The sequence below is a fragment of the Onychostoma macrolepis genome, chromosome 02 (genome assembly GCF_012432095.1).
Source record: "Onychostoma macrolepis isolate SWU-2019 chromosome 02, ASM1243209v1, whole genome shotgun sequence".
NCBI classification, from domain to species: domain Eukaryota; kingdom Metazoa; phylum Chordata; class Actinopteri; order Cypriniformes; family Cyprinidae; genus Onychostoma; species Onychostoma macrolepis.
The window spans coordinates 3,897,122-3,907,767 of NC_081156.1; positions in this window are offsets into that span (position 1 = coordinate 3,897,122).

Genomic DNA, 10,646 nt, shown 5'->3' on the forward strand with positions numbered 1-10,646 from the left:
AGGAATAAACTTTAAAATATATCAGAATAGAAAACAGTTATTAATTTATATCAGTTTATCATTTATAATATAACATTATATTGCTATTAAAACTTGTTAGAGCACTGTCTTTTTTTATACAAGTAACCATGTCAATGAAAAATAAACATACTGACATGGCTTGCTGGCTTTTTTTTCTTTCTTTCTTTTTTTTACTGTAAAACCCTAATAGATACTACAATATATTATAAAACCAGGCATAAATAGAGGTAAAATATTAATATTAATAAATAATAATAAAAAAACAGTACTAATGAAAGTAAAATTTTATTGAAAAAGTTGTTTTTAAAACTATTAAGGTTCTATATAGCATTTTCAAAGCATGGTTCTTTATAGAACCTTATAAAAAATGGTTCTATTTAGCACCTGCTATTATTACAAGCTGAAAAACCTGGTAAATCTGGTACTGTTTAGAACCATTTTTATTAAGAGTGTATTAATTGCATACGAATTTAAAAGGCTTAATGACTTATGGCATCTATTGGCAAGATGGTTTACTTACATTTTTAATTAATTGTTATTTTCTTTAAATTATTTCTATGGTACAGCATATATTCATAAGTTGTTTTCTGTTCTTTCTGTATATTTGTGATTATCATAAATGTAAATTCAGGGGAAAAAAAGAATGCAGCCAATTGAAGATGCTGCCAATATAGCGATCCTGCAACCAAATCCTAACCCCTAAAACCTTTCACATAGTATGTCTCTGAGTACGAGTTCTTCCGAAGCCATTTGGCGAATCTCTGTGGCCACGACCCAATCAGAGTCATTAACCTGATGTTCCAGATGAGCAGAGACAAGAATGATAAGAATATCATCCCATTATTGAGTCCATTAAGAGAGCCAGAGGAGGGAGAAGATCCATGCAGTCTGCAGTCAGATTTCATTCACCACCAGCACACAGAGATAATTAGTCGACAGACAAGACAAACCACTCATACACACACACTCACAGAGCTTCGGCTCATTATCCTGGATGACTTTGACTGTTAAGTAGCTGCTCCCATGTGTTTTATTTGTTGACCATAGGACATTATATAAAAATTGATCTTTGCCTTCAAGGTTACTTAAAGCCATTAAACCAACAGCTGGCAAATACAGACAGAAATATATATATATACAGTGAGGAAAATAAGTATTTGAACACCCTGCTATTTTGCAAGTTCTCCCACTTAGAAATCATAGAGGGGTCTGAAATTGTCATCGTAGGTGCATGTCCACTGTGAGAGACATAATCTAAAAAAAAAAATCCAGAAATCACAATGTATGATTTTTAACTATTTATTTGTATGATACAGCTGCAAATAAGTATTTGAACACCTGAGAAAATCAATGTTAATATTTGGTACAGTAGCCTTTGTTTGCAATTACAGAGGTCAAACGTTTCCTGTAGTTTTTCACCAGGTTTGCACACACTGCAGGAAGGATTTTGGCCCACCTCCACACAGATCTTCTCTAGATCAGTCAGGTTTCTGGCCTGTCGCTGAGAAACACGGAGTTTGAGCTCCTCCAAAGATTCTCTATTGGGTTTAGGTCTGAGACTGGCTAGGCCACGCCAGAACCTTGATATGCTTCTTACAGAGCCACTCCTTGGTTATCCTGGCTGTGTGCTTCGGGTCATTGTCATGTTGGAAGACCCAGCCTCGACCCATCTTCAATGCTCTAACTGAGGGAAGGAGGTTGTTCCCCAAAATCTCGCAATACATGGCCCGGTCATCCTCTCCTTAATACAGTGCAGTCGCCCTGTCCCATGTGCAGAAAAACACCCCCAAAGATGATGCTACCACCCCATGCTTCACAGTAGGGATGGTGTTCTTGGATGGTACTCATCATTCTTCTTCCTCCAAACACGTTTAGTGGAATTATGACCAAAAGTTCTATTTTGGTCTCATCTGACCACATGACTTTCTCCCATGACTCCTCTGGATCATCCAAATGGTCATTGGCAAACTTAAGTCGGGCCTGGACATGTGCTGGTTTAAGCAGGGGAACCTTCCGTGCCATGCATGATTTCAAACCATGACGCCTTAGTGTATTACCAACAGTAACCTTGGAAACGGTGGTCCCAGCTCTTTTCAGGTCATTGACCAGCTCCTCCCGTGTAGTTCTGGGCTGATTTCTCACCTTTCTTAGGATCATTGAGACCCCACGAGGTGAGATCTTGCATGGAGCCCCAGTCCGAGGGAGATTGACAGTCATGTTTAGCTTCTTCCATTTTCTAATGATTGCTCCAACAGTGGACCTTTTTCACCAAGCTGCTTGGCAATTTCTCCGTAGCCCTTTCCAGCCTTGTGGAGGTGTACAATTTTGTCTCTAGTGTCTTTGGACAGCTCTTTGGTCTTGGCCATGTTAGTAGTTGGATTCTTACTGATTGTATGGGGTGGACAGGTGTCTTTATGCAGCTAACGACCTCAAACAGGTGCATCTAATTTAGGATAATAAATGGAGTGGAGGTGGACATTTTAAAGGCAGACTAACAGGTCTTTGAGGGTCAGAATTCTAGCTGATAGACAGGTGTTCAAATACTTATTTGCAGCTGTATCATACAAATAAATAGTTAAAAAATCATACATTGTGATTTCTGGATTTTTTTTTTTAGATTATGTTTCTCACAGTGGACATGCACCTACGATGACAATTTCAGACCCCTTCATGATTTCTAAGTGGGAGAACTTGCAAAATAGCAGGGTGTTCAAATACTTATTTTCCTCACTGTATATATATATATATATATACAGTGGGTACGGAAAATATTCAGACCCCCTTAAATTTTTTACTCTTTGTTATATTGCAACCATTTGCTAAAATCTTTTAATTTTCATTTTTTTTTCCTCATTAATGTACACACAGCACCCCATATTGACAGAAAAACACAGAATTGTTGACATTTTTGCAGATTTATTAAAAAAGAAAAACTGAAATATCACATGGTCCTAAGTATTCAGACCCTTTGCTCAGTATTTAGTAGAAGCACCCTTTTGATCTAATACAGCCATGAGTCTTTTTGGGAAAGATGCAACAAGTTTTTCACACCTGGATTTGGGGATCCTCTGCCATTCCTCCTTGCAGATCCTCTCCAGTTCTGTCAGGTTGGATGGACAGCCATTTTTAGGTCTCTCCAGAGATGCTCAATTGACTTATAGAGTCACGCCAATTCATTGGCTGATGGCGCGGTTGCCGTCTTTGACGTTCTTACGTCACCTCCTTATACTGGCAAACGCGCCATCTGCTCCTCAGATTTCTCTGCCGAAAAAGGCCCCTGTCGGCAGCGTGAGGAGCTTGGCAGCAAACGCAGCATCTCGTTCCCTATTCAGAGAACAAGGGTTACGCAAGTAACCCGAGACGTTCTCTTTCATAGGTTCACTCAACGCTAAGACGCTTTGGGAACGATATACCAAACACGCCAAGCTAAAAACGCTTCCCTATCTGGCCCGTTTACGAAACCCTGACAGCATGCACCGAAACATACCAACAACTGAGGAGATTTCCTCCAATGGCTGGAGCGGTCTACATAGATCTTCAAAGCTCGGACAGGACAGAGCAAGTGAAGCCTTTCATCCTCGCCTGAAGAAAAAGGAGGAGGATGGAAAGAGTGAAGTGTGACCAGCTGAGAGCGAAACGATGCGGATAAAATCTTGGGAACATAGCCAGGCCTAGGCCGTAAAGTCACCTTGACCAGACCCGGGTTGAAATCCATACACATCTCGCTTACAGAGAGAGCTTGTAAGTCCCCAACTCTTTTCAAAGATGTAAGTGCCAACAAAAGAGTAACCTTGAGAGTCAGAATCCGTTCTGGAGCTGACTCTAAGGGCTCAAATGGGGCTACCATCAGACCCTCAAGGACGACTGATAAGTCCCAAGAAGGAACTCCAATGGGGCGTACTGGTCTCAGACGCCGGACGCCGGACACCACGCATAAACGCAGAGACCAACCAATGTCTCCCCAGGGGAATCTCATCCAGCTCTCTTCGAGAGGCGATGGCTGCAACATAAACCCTTAAGGTGGTAGCAGCTGCCCCTGCCCTGTTTCTCTTGCAGGAACTCTAGCACTGAACCAATAGGGCTGCCGACTGGGTCCACTGCGTGGGCTAAACACCAGGACTCAAAGACCTTCCATTTGGAAGAGTACAGCTTCCTAGTGGAGGGGGCTCTAGCACTAGCAATAGTCTCCTGAACCTCAGCAGGAAGGACAGAAGTCAAAACCTGTGACCCTGGATGGGCCATACCCACAGCTTCCAGATCTCGGGTTGAGGGTGCCAGATCTTGCCCTGAAGCTGAGAGAGCAGGTCCTGCCTGATTGGAATCTCCCAAGGGGACTGATACAGAAGAGGAATCAGCTCTGAGAACCACGCCTGGGATGACCAGAACGGGGCTACGAGAAGGAGACGGACACCGCTCTCCTTGACCCTGCACAGAACTGCCGGAATCAGCTTGACAGGTGGAAACGCGAACAGCCTCATGTCCGGCCAAGGGTGAGCGAACGCATCTATGCCCAGTGGTGCCGGGGAACTCAGGGAGAACCAAAGCGGACATTGGGACGACTCCTGCGACGCAAAGAGGTCCACTTCCGCTTTGCCGAACACATCTGACGACGGTGAATCGTGCCCATTCTGACTCCACTCTGGAGAAAAAGGGGATCCCGCCATATTAAAAGGGTGCGAAGACAACTGCGCAACACCCTTACTAGGCGAGTGGCTGGTCCTGTGGAGTGGACCCCTGAAAGTTTCATCCACCAAAGGAACAGCCTCATGTGAAGCAACCCCAGATGCAGCACAGGGGAAGCTGCGGCCATGAGGCCTAAGAGCCTGCGACAAGTGCTCACGGAGACATGATGGACTAGCTTGAAACTGGCCAAACATGTATTGAGGCCGGAAATCCGGGCAGAAGCCAGACGGTCCTGCATTTGAGTGAATCCAAGTGCACTCCCAAAAACACAGTTTGTTGGGAGGGGGAGAGAACACTCTTCTTGGTGTTCATTCTGAGGCCAAGAGCACGAATGTGGCGTAGGACGACATCCCTGTGACAGCTCACTGACTCCCTGGAGTGGGCCAGGATAAGCCAATCGTCCAGGTAGTTGAGTACACGAATGCCCTGAGCAGCATCCATGCACTTTGTGAACATCCTCGGAGCCAAAGCCAGGCCAAAGGGAAGAACCTTGTATTGGTAAGCCTTGCCTCCAAAAGCGAACCGAAGGAACTTCCTGTGCCGCCGAACGACCTGAATATGAAAATAGGCATCTTTCAGATCGACAGTGACAAACCAGTCTCCCACTCGAATCTGAGACATAATAGTCTTTAACGTCAACATCTTGAACTTCCCTTTGTAAAGGTCGTAGACCGCCGTCCCTCTTCGGCACAAGAAAATAGCGACTGAAAAAGCCTTGTTCCAGGTCCGATTGAGGGACTTCCTCTATTGCCCCCTTGAGGAGGAGGAGGACAGTTCCTGCTGTAGCACAGAAGCCTTTGAGGCACTGCTTACTACTGTCAGATGAACCCCGTCGAAGTGGGGAGGATTGCGGCCAAACTGGAGCGTGTAGCCGGACCGAATTGTGCGGAGAACCCAAGGCGATACCCCTGGTAGACGCTCCCATTCGTGAAAGAAATGCGATAGAGGAAGCAGAGTTGGGGTGTCGAGAAGGTCTGGAGGGGATGATGTCGTCCACCACGAAGGAAAGCCTATGGTGTCCTTGGTCAGGATGAGGGAGTCCACAGTGACCGAAGGCTGTGAGAGAGAACCGAATGTGTCTCCTATCATGCGGGCCGCGGGTGACGAAGGAACAGGTAGTAGGGGAGAAAGCTTGATGCGTCTCCCGACTGCCACACTGAAAGAGACTGAAGATGGCTGTTTGTTGCACACCGAAACCTGCTGGGTGGATGTGACAGATCTGCGTGAGGAGAGTGTGTTAGAGGTGGGCAGAAACGTTTGAACGGTCTGGCCTTGCCTCATGAAGATTCTTGAAGAACTCTCATCATCCCGACCTGAGAGTCAGGAGCAACTCGATAGAGCTGAAGCGGCAGGCCTGTCAGGCTGCTTCAGATCAATCCGCCTGCATGGTCGCCGGTGGGGAGGGGGTGTTAGAGTGGTCCCTCGCTCTCCTAGGCATAAACTGCCTGAGGGCAGCTGACTGAGACTTGGCGGATCGAAACTTCTCCACCACAGAGCTGACCGCCTCCCCAAATAGTCCAGTTTGAGAGATGGGTCGTCAAGGAGAAAAACTTTCTCTTTCTCACGAATCTCCGTGAGATTAAGCCATAGGTGGTGCTCTGCAGCTACCGAACCCGCCATAGAGTGTCCTACAGCACGAGCAGTGTGTTTAGTGGCTCTCAGGGCCAGGTCCGTGGCTTTACGGAGCACTTTGACTGCCTCTGGAGACAGCCCGCCACCCTCATCCATCTTTTTGAGGACATCCGCCTGGTAGGCTTGGAGGATGGCCATAGTGTGGAGGGCCATGCCTGCCTGACCAGCTGCAATGTAGAACTTCCCGATAAGGGTGGAAGTGGTCCTACATGGTTTGGTTGGAAGGAGGGGGCGGGACTTCCATGAAGGCGCCAAAGATGGCGAAAGGTGAGAGGCTAGTGTGTCCTCGATCACCGGAATGGTGGTGTAGCCCTGCTCCACAGAACCCACTAGGTTGGTGAAGTCAGCGGCTGCCGCGTTAGTAAGGCAGGAGGAGAAAGGCTGTTTCCAGGATGTGGAGATCTTGTGATGCAAATCGTAGCTTCCTCCGTTCAGGCCTAGAATTTGGGCCACTAAGGAACCGCTCATCAAGCTTAGACGACTGAGATACGCGGGGCTCATCGGGCCAATCAATGGAGAGTTTTTCAGTGGCGCGTGAAAGCACGTCCACGAGCTCTGAGTAGGCCGCAGAAGGTAACACATCATCTAGGAAACGGCGTTGTGTGCCTCCAGGCTAGGACATAAATACTCATGCGCGAACTCAACCGGAGAATTTACGCGCACATGCTCAGGCGAGAGAGGGAGAGAAGAGGCGAAGCCCGTCTGCTCACTCTCCATCGCCTCGAGCTCCACATCCGAGCCCCAGGTCGTGGATTCGCGGAGGGCCTCAGCGGCCTCCAGAGCGCGACAGGGAAAAACAGATGACTCCCTCTCAAAAACCGCGAGCCTAGTGCGGAGGGTTTTGAGATGGAAGTTTTCGCAGAATTTGCATTTCGAGATGGCGTAAACCGCCTCGCGCCCGTGCGAAAAACCCATACATTTAACACACTTACTATGCGGGTCATCGTTCGCGATGAAGCGAGAACACGGCGGCTGACAGCTACGATACTCCATGGCCCTTCACCGCAAGGAGAACAGAGTTCCATTACTGCAGTCGCCGAAGTGCAGACGAAGAAAATCCCAAGAAAAACGAAGGCAGAGAAATCTGAGGAGCAGATGGCGCATTTGCCAGTATAAGGAGGCGATGTAAGAACGTTGAAGACAGCATCCGCGCCATCAGCCAATGAATTGGCGTGATTCTATAAGGGCTTCAGGCAATCGGCACACCCAGAGGAAGCATGTGACTTTATCACAGCATTCCCAAAGCGTCTTAGCTTACGCAGCGTTGAATGAACCTATGAAAGAGAACAGATAGATTTATTGTCAGCAACTTATGATTTTAAAGTCTGCTGAAGAGTGTACTGAAGAAATTTATTTTATAATGATCTTTTGTATTTTATATGGAAATGAGAGTGCTCAGAGCAGGCAATAAAGATCATAAATATCAAAACACTGATTTTGTGTTCCCTTGCTTTTATTTATAATTATACACATATGACAGAGTTACAAAATATGTTACAAATAAAAATGTATTACAAAAATAGGAGTTGAATGTTATTGAATTTTAATGTGCTTTGTGAAGTAGTTCGTTGTTTTATGGCTCATTCTGAGATGTCAAAACCGATTCACACCCCCACCACACACAAAATTAGGGTTTAATTAGGGTTGGAGCTAAACTCTGCAGGACACCAGCCCTGCAGAACCGAGTGGTGACACCTGACCTAAAGGGTTAATATTGGTAACTTAAAGGTACAAAAGTGTATCTTTTGAAAGGTACCACCCCAGTGACAGCTTTTGGACCTTTTTTTTCTGACAGTGTAGGGCCGCCCCTGCACCCACCCACCACAAGCCTGGCATAAAGGCCCAAGTAACTTACATGAAGTCAAGTGCCAATGTAAACCATTCAGGTCAGCAGGTACGTAACCCCGGATTTGCAGATCCAGACCCACAATCCACAAGACGTGGGGAGATGAGTCAGAACTGATCCGAATATCGACACATGACGTGACAGTGCACTGTGTGACAAGAAGATTGTTTGGAATATCGAAGGTCTTGAAGCTTCTGAATGACGATCGGCAGCAAGAATCCTATGAACCTATATATAAAATAAATTTGTATACTAACTTTTATTAGTGATTGATAATCTGTTTAGACCTGCTATAAACCATATATCATAAAGAGCAGAAATTAATTTAAAATTAAGCAATAGCCCTTGATACTATAAAGGTCTGTTTGTTCTTTCAGTACCACACAAATATGTGCATAAATAAAATGAAAAACAGGTTTGGGGACAGCAATGTTTGTTAGAGCAGGGGGTTCAAATTGGAGTCTGTAAAAAATTGAGTGAAAACATGAATTCGATTTATTTCATGCAGTAATCCTGATCAAATAATATTTTATTACATTACACTGTTTTTCTGCTTTCTAGACAATTATTTTACACAAACAGCCCTAGTTCAGTCTTGGTCAATTTGATGCATTTCTCCAAATGTGTAATGGATGCAATTGCTCTCATACTAGTTAACACAGCAAATGTTTGGCCAAACAGTTAAATTTACTGCATAACGAGGCACCATATTTTATTCTAGGAAAGCATTAATAAATAAATAAATACTAACATAATTGCAAGTGTATATATTCATCTGTAGGCACGCAAATACATGAACGTTATGAGCGTTATGAACGTTATGTTATGAGCAGTTATTTAATGAGCAGTTATTTAATGAGTGTATACAACATGTTTTATAAATTTACATATTCCAGCATTCGATAAATACACTTTTAAATAGATGGTTCTTTATAAGTTTAAATGTCTTTACACATGACAACAGTCCTATTAAGTCCTATGTGAAGTCTTATGTGCCTTCTTTGTGTTAGAGTTTAGGGTTCTTTATTCCTGCCATTTTTTCTCTCCTGTAACTCACATTATTATTGATATTCTTAACTTTCAAATTGTAACTTTCAGTAACAGAGATATTGAATTAATTACCCACATAGATATTTAAAGTGTTAATTAAATAATTGTTCTTACATAAACAAGTGGACACAATGTAACTCTGAACTTCATTACATCTATTTTGTGTTTCTGTTTTACTTTTTTAATTATACTTATTCATTCATACTTACTTACAGTGTGCACTAGATGGCGCTACATTTCCAATGTTGAGAATTGCTTATTAGAACTTAAGGGCTACATAAAATCGAGGTTTGTGGACAGTTTTATACTTACAAGTTATTTAAGAAAATGCATTATCATTATTATTATTATTTAAAATAATAAAACTAATTTATTTATTTATTTTTATTATTATTATTATTACACTTACCCATAATGGCCCCACTGCTTTTGAAAGTGACCTCTGTCCCAAACCTGAGGGATCATATAGGGGGATATTTTAACACCTCATACATTCTAAGTTAATTAAGGCCTGCAGTCTTACCACTATTGTGTTGCATTCTTTCTCTGAGCAGACTAGAGAGGCACACAGATACACAGAGATCACGGCAATAAGTGAAAAGTTATTCTTACTTGGAAGAGATTTTTTAAGGGCATGTAGAGTTCAATGACCTCTGACTGTGAGGAGTTGACTTGGTTCAAAAAGCTGCTGACACCGCTCTGAGAGCATGTTTTATTTAGATTTTTCTCTGCCCTACAGTATCTTTAAGGCAAATGCTCGATATCACTTAAAATAGGTTTTGTCGCAAAGAGAATTTCACAAAAGGCGAGACAGGAGTACATTTCCTTCTTATTGAAAAGGAACTATTCTAGGACTAGCTGATGGAAAGGGCTGACCACATAAAACTGAAATGACCCTGACAAGAAATAGACCAAAAAGGCACGCTATATCACTCCTCCAAGCCTCCAGCCTTCTAAAGATTTGGCAGGATCCAACCATGACTGTAATTTTCCATGGAGAATTACTGGACATAAGTTTCTTTGTCTGAAAATATGTCTGTGTCATAATCCTCAGAACATCTGGTTTAAGTCATTTTTAAGAAATGGTTGCAATATAGACTAAAATAGTTTGCTCTTTTATGGAAGTGTAAGTATTTAAATCTCTTGGATCACCCTTAGAATATTACGGATGAGAGAGAAATGCTCTTGTTTTGTATAAAGCCTAGCTTTCAAGCAATTATTGTCAAAAAAAGAGGCTTTGGACCAGATCAGATACCAAATTAAAGCTTCATTTCAATCTTATTGTGCTATGGTACTGCCTTTTCTGCTCAATTTAAAGTAGTTTTGAACATTTGTAAGCTGATGCAACCCTTTTCTAGGGTTGAGAATGAAATGAAAGAATAGAGCTGACTAATATAATCATTGTGTCACTTTG